We start from the raw sequence: 14,075 nt of genomic DNA on the forward strand, positions 1-14,075 counted from the left end.
TGAGTGTGTATATAAGCAACAGGCTCTGCTATCGTAATTCCAGTTGACACAATAATCATTAAATGCTTGAGACCTAAATTCATCAACATTATTAAGATGTATTGTCTTTATAGCATAGTCTAAAAAATGAGTTTTTAATTTAATTATTTGAACAAGTAATCTCGCAAATACAATGTTGAGAGTTGATAGTTTACAAATATGGGATATAAAATATTAAACGATCCACATGGTGGATGAACGGGCGCACATATATCACATTGAATACGTTTCAAAAAGATGGTGATTCAATCACAATTTTCTTGTAATAATTTTGTAATTATTTATTTTTTAGAACAAGCAGCACATAAAAATTCATTAAATTGAAGAATTTTATATTCCTTTAGAGGATAACCAGATAAATTCTCGATTATTCTTCTCATCATGATTGAACCCGAATATTCTAACCAACCGGTTATGCCAAATTATAAATATATTTGTATTTGTAAATTTCTATTTTACTATGACATGTGATTCTGCATTGTTAATAGTGGTATAGTACAAACCACAAAAAAGAACGGATAATTTTTTTAATGCACATTTTTCACTTGATATCATAGTTGTAATATAGAGATATTTTTTATTTTCTTTTATTGCGGTTTCTATATGGTATCCATTTTAGTAGATATCTTTAAAACATAACAAATTTTTATGAGACTTACTTGCTAGTAATGCATTATTTATGAAAGAATTTGATTCCTTTAGATAATATTATAGTAGCTCCTTCGGAATCTTAAGTTATTTTTGCACTACTAATAATTATACTTATATTTATTTTTTTTGTAACAAGAAAGACAAATTGTCTTTAAGTATTATATACGTTGAAGTATTGTCAACGAGACATTTTTATTGTTGAATTTGAGCGAAGCGTAAAAAATATCCATATCTTTATTACAAAAATAAAAAAATTATCATTAATAAAAAAAGTGCAAAAGTTTCAAAAATTAAAAAATACAACCAAACAAAGAAATAATTAAAACTAACTAAGAAGAAAAAAAAATCTAAAATAATAGATTTCTAATTAATATTCTTTCTAAAAGAAATTTGCTTCGTCCAAATGAGTAGCATCGCTTGAGCCACCAAAATCACATACTTTAAACTTGCCCGAGTTGTTAAGGTCAATGATATCATCAAGATTTGCAAAAATATCATCGGTGAATTTTAGATTGCAAAAATGAGTAAGAATTCTATTGTTTCATTTGCCACGTCCACGTCCACGATTTCGACCGTTATTCTGGCTATAATTTTTTTTTTATGTTCACGAGATACCGCATTCACTTCAGAAAAAGTAGTTGAGCAAGTAGAACGGATTTTATAATTTTTTATTAATAACTCATTATTTTGTTCTGCCAATAAAAGACAACCTATTAGATCAGAATACCTTTGAAAATTTTTTTCACAAACTATTATTGTAACAACACGTTGGAAGTGTAGAATGTGAATTTTTTTTCATTAAGTCGTCATCTGTTAATTATTGGTCACACAATTTCAGTTGATAATTTATTTTAAAAAGTATAGAATTGTATTTTATAGACTGTTTTAAAATCTTACAGCATTAAATGTATCCATTCATAACGAACTTTAGGCAAAAGTATAGTTTTTTGGTGCTCATATCTTTCTTCCAAATTTGTCCATAATTTTTACAGATCTTAATAGTTAACTATCCTATTTTCAATCCTTGGTGAAGATGGTGACGTAATCTTATCTTCGCTTGATAATTCTAACTCTTTCTTTTATCACTGTCAATTGGGCTGGTCCTATAGGGCTTTGACCCTACCTTACCAGGCCAAGATAAAAGATGGCCCTATAACCTGCAGGGCTAACTATTTAAAATGTCCGTAGGGCCAAAAGCCTTGTAAAGCCAAAGGACCTAGGGTCAGTCTGCGGGCAACTTTTATTTTTTTTTTTTGGTAAAAGCTAAATTTTTTTAGCCCACTTTAATAATACTTTCTAATTCATTTTGATTAAGACAAAAAAAAATTTAATCTTAGTTGGTAACACACAACACAGTTCCAAAAAGATAAAAAAAAAATATAAGTTTGGTCACATGAAAGAGAGAAATGCAACTGGGCAAGGAATGCCTCGTAGAGATAACTTGTGAACTTGTCTTGATAAGCATGCATATAAGAGAGAAAGAGTCAATTTGATTCCAAATCCACCGTTGAATCAAAGACACATTGGGGTGACGCACAAGTTCTGAAGGAACTGAGAACAAAATCGACCCTTCTTCTTTATCTCCAAGTTCATGCATAAGCTCAAGGAACTTCGCCATCTTCTAGAACCTTCCCTATCTTGAAACTCTTAGACATTTTAAACAACTACTTCTCAGACAAAATTTCCTAATCATTTTCAAATCTGACTCGCTTGAGTTGACTCAGTTTTTTGCAAAACTCGTTTACGGATGAAACTCCCTCTTCCACAGGTTAAGATGCTCCACAAGCATCACTTCCACTATGAATATAACATGTACCGTGGAGTTATTAGAGATTTATTTTTTTTTTAGACAAATAATTTCTGTTTCATTTAGGGTGATTTAGGGCTTTTGGGTTGATCCAATCCGAACCCCTTTTTTTAGGGTTTGTTTAGGGTCAGGACTTTTAATAATTTTTTTAATACATTATAGGGCCGCGGACTAAAAGATGCGTGAAGGGCTTAAGACTGACCCTAAGGTTGAGGTTTTTATTGACAGCACTACTTTTTTTTATAGTATTCCCAAACATTTTAGATGCCAAACGAATTTTAACATTAAGTACCAATTTTAAATAATTTTTTTCTGTTATATTGAGAACAACAAATTTAAATTTTTGCAAATTTAACATAATAGCTTTATTAACAAAAATAAATAAAAACAAGTAAATAATAATATAATAATAATACATATAAAAAAATAAAAAAAATAAAAAAATCAATTTACTTAAAAAAATTAGTATAGTATATATTATTTTTTTTAAGATAATATAAATAAATTATTAAAGTTATATATTTACTACTGCTGATAATATAAATCAAATTATGATACCAGTATTATGGGTGCGTGCTATATATTAATTTAAGAAAATAATACTTTTAATATATTTTTAAAAAAATATTTGTCATTCATTTCGAAATATAATTATGTATATAATTAATTATTATTGATTTTGAAAAACGATATTAATATTAAATAAAATATCATATATAAAAGATAAATAAATAATACAATGAAAAATAAACGAAATAACAATAATAGCGTACAAACGAAAAAAAATTGGAAAAAAGAAAAGCAAACAAATATAAATAATAACACAACAAACTAAAAGAAAAAAAATGAAAAACGAGCGAGAAAAAAAATAGTGTCATGATAATGATATGTATTGTAATTGAAAAAAAAAAGGAAAAGAAATGGAACAAAGAAGAAAAAGAATTATGAAACAAAGGAATAATGAGTTTTTGAATAATTTAACCAAATAGTAATGTATGTAGAGGATATGCACCATATATTGCAACCTATATGAAATAAAAGATGCGAAACATGTCACAGATAGTAAAAGAAGTTGATGTAATACTAAGAGAACAAAATGGTTTATGTGTGGTGTAAAAATTAAAGAAGGAAAAAAAATATTTAGTAAGTGAAAAATAGAGAATTACTTAGATTATGATAAAATTTATGTTGGTAACGTATTATGACAATAATAATTAAAATTTAAAAAGACAAAAAAAATGAAAAAAATGAAAAAAATAATAAATAATTTTATTAACGATTATAATATCTAAAAAATATAAAAACGAAGTATTTATAATAAAAAAACTAACTCCTAATTCACTCAACTAAATTACATATAAAAAAAAGTTTGTGTAATAAAAAAATTTTGGCCATAACTAAATCTTTGGGCAAATCACTCAAATAAGTTAAGGAGATATCAATTTTATCAATTAGTCAAAAAAAATGGTTTATGAATCAACCATATGCATGTTTCTATGTAACTGATTCGAATTACATACACGCATACAAGCACTAATTCGAATCAACTTAATTTAAATTACACACACTAGTTTGAATTAGGGTGATTCGAATTACACACACTCAATCCTTAGTAATTTGAGTTGGCCAGGTTTAAATTACTCTATTTTTGAGTCTCATAGTAATTCGAATTAGTGTGTTTCGAATTACTCAAGGTTCGGCTATAAAAGGAGTTCCAACCAACCTTATTCGAACCACTATTCGCATTACTCTATTTAGGACTAGTTGTCAATGGAATATACGCATAGCTTATAGGAAAAATGGTAGGTGAGAATATACATCGGTCCTCATATTTGCATGCAAACATTAATGAGCAAAGGCCATGGAAGGTTGGACTCGAAGGTGATTGCTCAATACATATTTACAATAGTCAAAGCAGATCCAACCATCAGCATAAGGGTTCTGCAAAAAGGTGTGGAGAATCACTTTAGTTATAAGACATCATACAGAAAAGTCTGACTTGCAAAGCAGAATCATTGCTAGGATATGGAGATTGGGAGGAATCATACAATGATTTTTTTCATTGGTTATTCGCAATGTAGATATACTTACCTGATAAGCTTCATTACATCATCTTTACTTATAAATTCTTAATTAAGTAACCACTTATATGTTAAAATAACTGATGGAATTTTAGGTACTTGGGTGCAATTTGTAACACAGCCTTAATCTGCTTTAGTCGATAGTATCATGTTTTATCGGATGTTCTGGACGTTTCCTCCGTGTGTTGAGACTTTCAAGAATTGCAAATCACTTATTTCCATCAATGACACCCACTTGTATGGTAAATAAGGAGGCACTTTGCTCATGGTTATTGCTCGTACCCTAATATGTTTTGCGCCATGAAACTACAACATGATAAAATAAATTAGAGTAAAATAATTTTAAATTAACTCGCTTTTTTATCAAACATATAACTTAATCTAACTACCTAAAGCATAAAATATAATTTATAATTTAATTGAGAGAAAAATATTTTTCTTCAAAATTAATAAACTCTCTTCCTATATTTTTTTATCTACCTCTCTCTTTTTTATCTATTTCTCTCTATCCTTTCCACTCTATATATAATTTATTATTTATATTTTATATTAATAATTTGACAAACCAAAATATGTTGCTAGATATTTTTGCATTACAATTAAAATAAAATTTTTTTTCCAAAATTAACAAACTCTCTCTCATTCTTCTTATTTATCTTTTTCTCATTCTCTATTTTACTCTACCTTTCTGTTCTACAAAAAATAAAATTAACAAGATAATATAATTTAAATTAAAAATATTATTATTATATGCATATTTTTTATTTAATTTTAAATTTTTACTGTTTATCTATCTAATCTATATTTTCACTTTTCTTCCTTCAAATATTTATTACATATAATTTGAAGAAAATACTAATGTTGTGATTAAAAGTTAGAATCAAAATTCAATTATTTAAAAAAAATTGAGTTAATTTTATAACTATCAATAGAAATTTTTTTATGCTAATATCTAATTATATTTTGATATACATAGAGAGAAAATATATTATTTTTAAATAACAAACATAAAAATTAATTATTTCTATTTGTGCAATAGACTTAATACCTAATCAAATGTAAAAGTATACATATTAAATTCTTTTAATTATTAGTAAAGAATTAAACTCTTTTACATGAAAATAATAACTAAAAACTTTATTATTTGATTTTTTTATCTATGGAGACTCAGATCTTCTTAATTGATGGAAACTTTTGCCTCCTACGACTATTTTGTAAAAATAATTGGATTTTATAATTTTTTTTGTACTATAATCTACAATGTCATGACAAAACCGACATAATTTTAAAAGATTTATATTCCCATCATGTTATTACGGGTAAAAATTATTAGGATTTAAATATAAAAATTCTAAATACTTAGACCATAAACTATAATTTTACTCTAAAACATAATTACTTCAAATGATCATTTCACATTATCTAAACTAACAATAGATGGTACTCAAAACTAATTATATCATCTAATTATCAAACTAAATAATTATCAAACTAACTAAAGTTAAAAACTAACAACAAAACTGAATCTAACTAAATAAACATGTTAAAATCATAAAATAATACAACAATAAATTAAATTAAAAGAGACAAAAGAACAAAATTATTTGAAATTGTTAAAAAGACCGAAAATAAAAAGTTTTACAAGAAAAAAAAGGATGAGAGTGAGGAAGAATGAAAAGTAAAAATAGAAGGGCCATGGATTTTTATATTTGGACAAACGAATAAGCTAACGAACTTTACATTATATAAAAAAAATCCTACATAATTTTGCAAAATTACCTAATCAGGTTTATATATTTAAATGATTTTTAAATAATAAATTTAAAAATTAATTATTTTTATTGATACATCGATAATACACGATTAATTAGTAATGGGGCATCAGACAATAGCTTCGGAGAAATGGATCTCATGGATTATGGGAATGCAAATGGAGGTGGTGTTTTAGTTCCAATTTACTTGTCTGCCAGTGATATGGAGAGGTTTACAAAAGAACTGGATGATATGCTTGGGAACCCAAATCAACCTATCAAGAGTGGTAAATACCAAACAATTTTCAAGTCTACCCTGTAACCAATTAATTATAGCATATGTACATTATTTGGGGTGGAAATTCAAAATAAAGGAATGGTTTGTGTAACATGGCATTGGTTAGGTGGTATTGTGTTGGTTTTCTTGTAAAGTTGAAACAAGAAATTATGAGCAACTAACCAAATCCATTATGTTCATTGAGATTCAAGTTCATATGGACATCAAGTCACATATTGATCAAATATAAAAAGAAGACAGAGAGATAGGTAAGCTTGTTCTGAAAAGAAGCATCACATTATAGAAAGAAATATACAATACAAGCATATCCCATAACAAAAGGGACTTCATTAGACACTATTTCCAGCACAAACCATATTAGATTATTTCCACTAGTCATCATGAGGAAATTCATCAGTTGACAAGAAACTAAATACTACCGAATCCTTAATGTTCCCTTTAAAATAAGTGTACTTTCTGAGCAGACCCTCCTTAAGGAACCCAGCCTTTTCCAGTGCTCTCTGAGAAGCCTTGTTCTCAGGGGAAGTGAAAGCCTGCAACCTTACCAGATAAGACAAGTCATTGAACACTTGAGGCACAGCCATCTTCACTGCTTTGGTGGCTATGCCTTGGCCCCAGTAGTCTGCGGCCACGGCATAGCCTATGTCAGCCTTGCATCTATCATCACCTGACCACGGATACACCGAAACAAAGCCTATGGAACGGTCGCCACGGGTGAGGTATGCACACGTCTCTTATGAAGGCCAAAGCCTCTTCCCTTGAACCACAAGTCTTCCATCTTAAGTTTTGTGTAACTTGATCATCCCCAGCCCATAGCAAAAAGTCGTCAACATCGCTTAGCTTGAATGGCCGCAGAGAAATTTTTGAGAGATCCAAATTCGACATTTTTCACCAACTGCCTTATATATTATTCACGTTATTTATAATTTTATAGCGGCCTTGTTTTTGATACACCATCACCTACTAGTCTAGTACACCAACTCACCTACTCCACAATCTCCATATATCTTTGCTTTCTTTCTTTGTCAGGACCCACTCACCTTACCCCATAATAGCATCGTCACTTTCTCCAGGCCTGCAACAACCAGCTAAATTTAAAATATATGTTTAAACACAAACAACAACCAAACACGCCTAAAAATACCTTTTATACTGAAATTGGACAGGGACTGCGCGAACGCAAGTCCCCACTACCACAAATTATGATGTAGGCTCTCCTACTTGAGGAGACCTTAGGCAGGCACCCTTCCTAAGTGCAATGGAAGTCACCAACCTAGGCCATAGGCCTTCTTGATCACCTATTGACCCCATCCAGGTAAGTATGTTTGAATGTTGCTGATTAATCTTTATTTATACACTGCATTTTCACCTCCCTTTCTTCCTCCCAGGTGATGTGGGACTTCAAGGTTCCTCTGTTCTTTCTATCTTTATGAACCTGCGGCTTCTCCCTTTGCATTGGCGGTATCTCTTTCGCTGAACAAATAGTGAGGCTAATTCTTTTCTTCTCATAACATTAGGTTTTTGGCAGATCAAAGTATACCTGTAGTTGGAGTGTTAGACATGTATGAGAATTTTGAATCTAGGAAACTGGGAAAGGTGCTGCTTCATTTTCTTATTAACAATATTGTTTATCGCAAGAAAACACATGGGAAGTGAGTTAAGAACAAAGATTCAGAGCAAGCCTCAGATATTTATCAAAAGTAAAAGACTCCTGCCAAAAATATAAGTAAATAAATGAAAGAAAATAAAAAGAAGAATCCCATGATGAGCACTTTAGGATGCAAAATTGAAAAGGAGGTAGCAGAAAACTTGGTACGGTGTTTAAATTTTAATAATAATTGTCTTCACTCTTTCACTTCAAGTGTTCCATATGCTGATGCTGGTTGAGGCTTCGGGACTTGTTCAAATCGATTTGGAACATTTCCCCAATCAAGATGGTTTTCCATAGAAAACACATGAGAGGTGAGTTAAGAACAAAGATTCAGAGCAAGCCTCAGATATTTATCAAAAGAAAAAGATGAGCCCTTTAGGATGCAAAATTGAAAAGAAGGTAGCAGAATCAAACTTGGCAAGGGAACACGTAGTCTTCCTACCATTAAACTGAAGATAAACGTTGTTTAAATTTTATAATAATTGCCTTCACTCTTTCACTTCAAGTGTTCCACAAAACGATGTTGCTTTTTGTTGAATACAAGTATACAACTACACAAATGAATCAAGAATCCATCACCGCAATAATTCGTACTTGTGTGACATTTCAATTCACCTTGACCTTATGGATGGTATGTGGATTCCTTCCTAATATGATACAACGATTCACGTACAAGTGATTGCAACATTGAATCTCCATGGGTTGCTAAATCCAATACACAGTTTTGAACTTTCCACACATCTAACATTATTAGGGCTGCAAGTGAGTCGAGTTGAGTCGAGCTAGACCAAGTTCAAGCTCAACTCACGAAAATTAAGCTTGACTCACAGCTCGATTCATTTACAATTGAGCTTATTTCGCAAGCTCAAACTCAACTCAATAAAAGCTCACGAGCTGTCTCAAATAATAGGAATATAATCTATAATTCTCTATCAATAAATTATAACTTATATATATATATATATATATATATATATATATATATATATTAAAAAATATTAAAAAAATAAATTTTATATATTGCCTATCTATCAATTATAAATTTTTTATATATATCCTACATCAAAATTAGGGCAAAATGCACATAGAAGCCAATTTGATACACAATTTACACAATTTAGTCAAAAGAAAAAATAAGACATGAATCAACTAGGAGGACGTTACTATGTAGTTCGAATTAGACAAATTCGAACTATACAACAATAAATAGTAATTCGAATCACCCTACATCGAATTAGACATGAACATAGTAATTCGAATTGGTGCAATTCGAACTAGGCAAGCATGAAAGCATCATAGTAATTCGAATCAATCTTATTCGAATTACACACACAAGAAAACACATACTAGTTCGAATTGGACTTATTCAAACTAGTACCTGATATATTGGCCCATAGTAATTCGAAGCATGCTGATTCGAATTACAAGTATTACTATGCATCAACTATTATAAATTTTTACAGCACCCCTAATATTTTTTAAGTCATTTTTTAAAATTATTTTACATGGAATAAAATCTTTTTTGTGCTATAATTTAAATAAATTTATTAAAAAAATTATTAAAAATTATATTTACTCAAATTTTAAACATAATAATACACTTTTACATAATTAATAATTTAAAAATTAAAAAATTATTTCATTTTATGCGAAGCAATTAAAAAAAGATTAAATTTAAATGCAAATATTTATGTATGTACTCAAATTTTAAATAAAATACTCTACATAATCAATAATAATTTAAAAATTAAAAAAATATTTTATTCCATGCAAAGCAAACCCTCCTGTAAGTCGGCCTGAACCCAAAGTGTTCCGTCATCACATTCAGAAGCACCTTGATGCTGACGGATGCATCAGCTCTAACTATTGGCATGATGAATGCCGAGATCACATGATAATCCAAACTCCTGTGGTCGCTCGAGATGGACGTCGCAAGACACGTATGAGGTCTGTTGTACCGTTTTACCTCCCAAAATTCCCTTGCGCTGCCGGAGACTTAGCCTAATCAACCATGTGCACCCATTCCCAAACTCAGAACACTTCCCTACATACCGGCGATAGTCAGACTCCACCACTTTGTACTGTACCCTGCGTCAGATGCTATACGTCTTCACACTTAACACAGCCTCATTTTTATCCTAAAACTGCTGACCAACCTGAAACTTTGTAATACCACCAGACCCCTGGGCATCTCTAGCACCAAATCCAGTAGACTCCCCAAGAACCCCCTCCTGTCTCATGGCATCCAAGTTCAAAGATGAAAAGTGTGGAGGGTACTGCTGTGTCCAAGAGCTAGAACCACCTCTAGCCCCAGCTGGATTACTCGCTGCAATCTCATCGCCACTGTCATCAGCAATGAGATCTGCCTCCACATCATCATCGTCAACATCATCCAGAATGCATCGACCAGACCAGCCGGTGCTGCACATTGTAAAGAAGTCGGCACCCTATCCACGATACCAACCTCTCCGCCTCCACTGCAGTTGAGATCAATTGCGAACGACGGGGAGGCGACAGGTTCGTCTGGAGGTTCATTCACAGGGACGGATGAAGATGCGCCAACAGGTCTTGAGTTAGAACCGGCTACCATGCCTATAGTGTGGGTATTCCGGTTCAAACTCCTCGAGCTAGATACCACATCAACCAACTTCGCCAACAGCTTAGGTGTCCTAACCTCGGGAAACTGCCGACGACAATGAAACAGGACCTGCAAATCCTCATCACTCCCTCTGGTGAAACAATCATACTTCACGATTTCTTGTAGCACTGAGATCGGAATGCGATAGAATAATTTCTGAACCCGTTTCACGCCTTGCAGACCAAGTTTCTGTAGTATAGAATTCACAAAGTCATCATAACTCGTCGTAGGCCTTATAAAAATATTGAGAGGATTCTTATCTGTGAACTTCACACCAGATCGTGTTTTTCTCTTAATTGATCATCTGTGATGCACCAACATTACAAAACTCTCCTCACTAGCCATTTTCTCACTCTAATGAAATCAATTCATGTTCACACTATACTTATACACGTCTGGCCCTGTATAATTCGAAACAGTATAATTCGAATTACTATGGATTGCGTGTGTGTAATTCGAATCACCCTGATTCGAATTAGTGCTAGTGTGCGTATGTGTAATTCGAATAAGCTTGATTCGAATTACATTGAATGTGTAATTCGAATTAGGCTAATTCGAATTACATAGAAATGCCCTCTTGGTTGAACCCTGTAACAATTTTTCCTTTGGTTGAATCACGTAAATTTTTCACCAACATGGTTTATATGGGTGATTTGCCCTAAATCTTTTTAGAATTTACTTATTTATATAACTTAATAATATTTTAATTTTTTATCTTACTCTCCTATCAATCCATTATTTATCATACTCTTATCAGTCCAACTTATCAATGATATTAATTATAATATCATATTCCTAATTATTAGATATTCTTATAATCATTACTTAATATTTTATTTTATAATTTGAATTTTATATTTAAAAATACAATAAATACTAATAATAATAAAGAACTGCAATAATAATATTCATTAAATTACTTTAATTATAATTAATTTTTAATTCTTTTATTTCATTTATTATCATTCTAGGAGTTAGTAAATGGATTGGCCTTGTTTAATAGGTTTATCATTATTAGAAGAATCATGAAGACCGTATACTATCTCAGAGGCCAAAAATTACAACTCTAATTCAATTACAAGCATAATTGGGATAGACCAAGAAAATTTACAAGAATTAGCCTTTATCATTGCAAATAATATGACATTTGAATTCGACCTTAATACGGTACCTATATCGAAAGGAGTTGAAGAATAATTTGAACGGCAGATGGACTCACTCGATGAGATTATTGCCATTCAACCAATTTTCAAAAATATGAAAAACTACACTAGCTTTGATGAGGTATGGTAATAAAGTGATTTAAATTTTTTTTTTTTGTGTTTTTATGTGCAATTATAATTATATTGTACTAACTAAGTTCATATACATAACATTCATAAGTTCATATACATAACATCCATAATTACATACAACTAAAATCTAAAAATTAAATTTATGTTTATTAGATATTACATCCATTCACATATTATTTTTTAGTTATTACATAAGTAATTATCAAGTTAACACAGATATTTTTAAATTTTATCATAATTGAATTTGAAAAAATGTCAAATTCTTAAATTAATTTATTTAATTGATAAATTTACTCATAACATCTATAAATTCATACACATAACATCCATAATTTCATATTAATAACATATATAATTTTGTACTCATAATATTCATAATTTCAGACATATGATGTCTATAATTAATAAATTTTTATAATTAATATTACCAAATTTTAAACTATGCATCTTATTATATTCTTTAAATTATCTCATATGTGCACTAATAGATCATGATTTTAATTATTTTAATATTTTTATTTAATATTTATATGTATGCTTATTTATTGATTTTAATATGACTTGTTAATAATTATTTTTAAAAATTTATTTTTTAATTTTTGTTTATATTTTATTTTCTAATAGTCTATATATAAAATATGAGTTATATAGTAGAAGTAGTTAAAAAAATTTTAATTTAACCTCCATAATTTTCGTAGAAAAATTGCATTTTAATAGATAATAATGTGATTAAGGGATATTAAGAATTTGATTTGGGAGAAACTGAAATTGATTTTAGAAAGAACATTAATAACTCCTGTTACGGCCCAGCCCAAACGACGTGCTGAATGACCCGATCCATGGGTCACCCGATTCACGGGTCACCCGACCCGAACGCATGGGCATGAGACACCCGGAAGTCAACCCGGACACGCGTCCTCTACAGCTCACTGCTACAACTGTATTGGGAAGTTTCGAGGAAGGTGGGTCTACCTTCGTGGGACCCACTCCTGACAAGGTATATATGGGGAGGGTCCTACCTCTTCCCCAAGGCACGTCACCCTATTCTCAGCTTTCGCATCACCTATACACTCTACTGACTTGGGCATTGGAGTGTCATTGCAGGTGACACCCCCTCACTTCGCCAAGAGCTCGGCAGATCGGCAGTCAACACATATCGTTTTCCAGAATCCAGACTGAGCCAGAGACCCCTCTTCACACTCACCCAACAACCCGAACCGTCCGGTAAGATAACCTACCGAACATTTGGCGCCGTCTGTGGGGACCTGGCGAAAATGGATTTTGTTTTGGTTTCTAGCATGGCCGACGGTGGGGTCGGGACCCGCGGGGAAGGGATAGATCCTCGAGGCAGTGGAGTAGCCGCCGGAGCCCCCGTTCGCGAAGGTAGCAGATCTCCCCCACGACACACAGAGGGACGACCCTTCGAAGGGACAGGAAGCGACAGCGCCAGGATAATACAAGAGCTGCGCCACAGGATGCAAAACTTGGAGCGAGAAGTAGCCAACCGTGAAAGTTGTCAGCCCAGTCTTAGCCAGGAGCCTTCCCGACCCACTCAAAGGGGAGAAAGGAGCCTCCGGAGGAGCCGCTCCAGGCGCACCTCGAGCCCCCGGACAGAATCAAAAAGCCAGGAGAGCAGAGAGGTGCACAGGAGAAGGCGAGATCCGCTGGTCTACAATAGATCGCCAACGAGAGACACCGAGAAAGAAGATTGGGAAAGCGACAGAGGACGAAGAAGAAGAAGCCAACCACCGCAAGTGAACCACCGAGAAAGAACAAGGAGAAACCGACCTAACAGAGAACATGGCAGGGAAAGGCAACCGGTGGTCATGGGGGCAACCCCTTTCCACCACTCGATCCTTGAAGT

General features: G+C 31.9%; 1 non-coding gene and 1 pseudogene across 2 annotated transcripts; both read right to left on the reverse strand.

Moving 5' to 3' along the window:
* Positions 1-6,912: 6,912 nt before the first annotated feature.
* Positions 6,913-8,083, reverse strand: LOC107608274 (uncharacterized; annotated as a pseudogene). Its single transcript, XR_015892299.1, has 2 exons — positions 7,772-8,083; positions 6,913-7,702 (listed from the first exon to the last, which is right to left on the reverse strand). The product of XR_015892299.1 is annotated as an uncharacterized LOC107608274 (transcript).
* On the reverse strand, positions 7,791-7,950 carry LOC148550514 (U1 spliceosomal RNA). Its single transcript, XR_015893569.1, has one exon. It is a non-coding gene; the product is annotated as a U1 spliceosomal RNA (small nuclear RNA).
* Positions 8,084-14,075: the final 5,992 nt, after the last annotated feature.

The sequence above is a fragment of the Arachis ipaensis genome, chromosome B7 (assembly GCF_059453495.1).
Source record: "Arachis ipaensis isolate K30076 ecotype BB chromosome B7, ASM5945349v1, whole genome shotgun sequence".
In the NCBI taxonomy this organism is placed as follows: domain Eukaryota; kingdom Viridiplantae; phylum Streptophyta; class Magnoliopsida; order Fabales; family Fabaceae; genus Arachis; species Arachis ipaensis.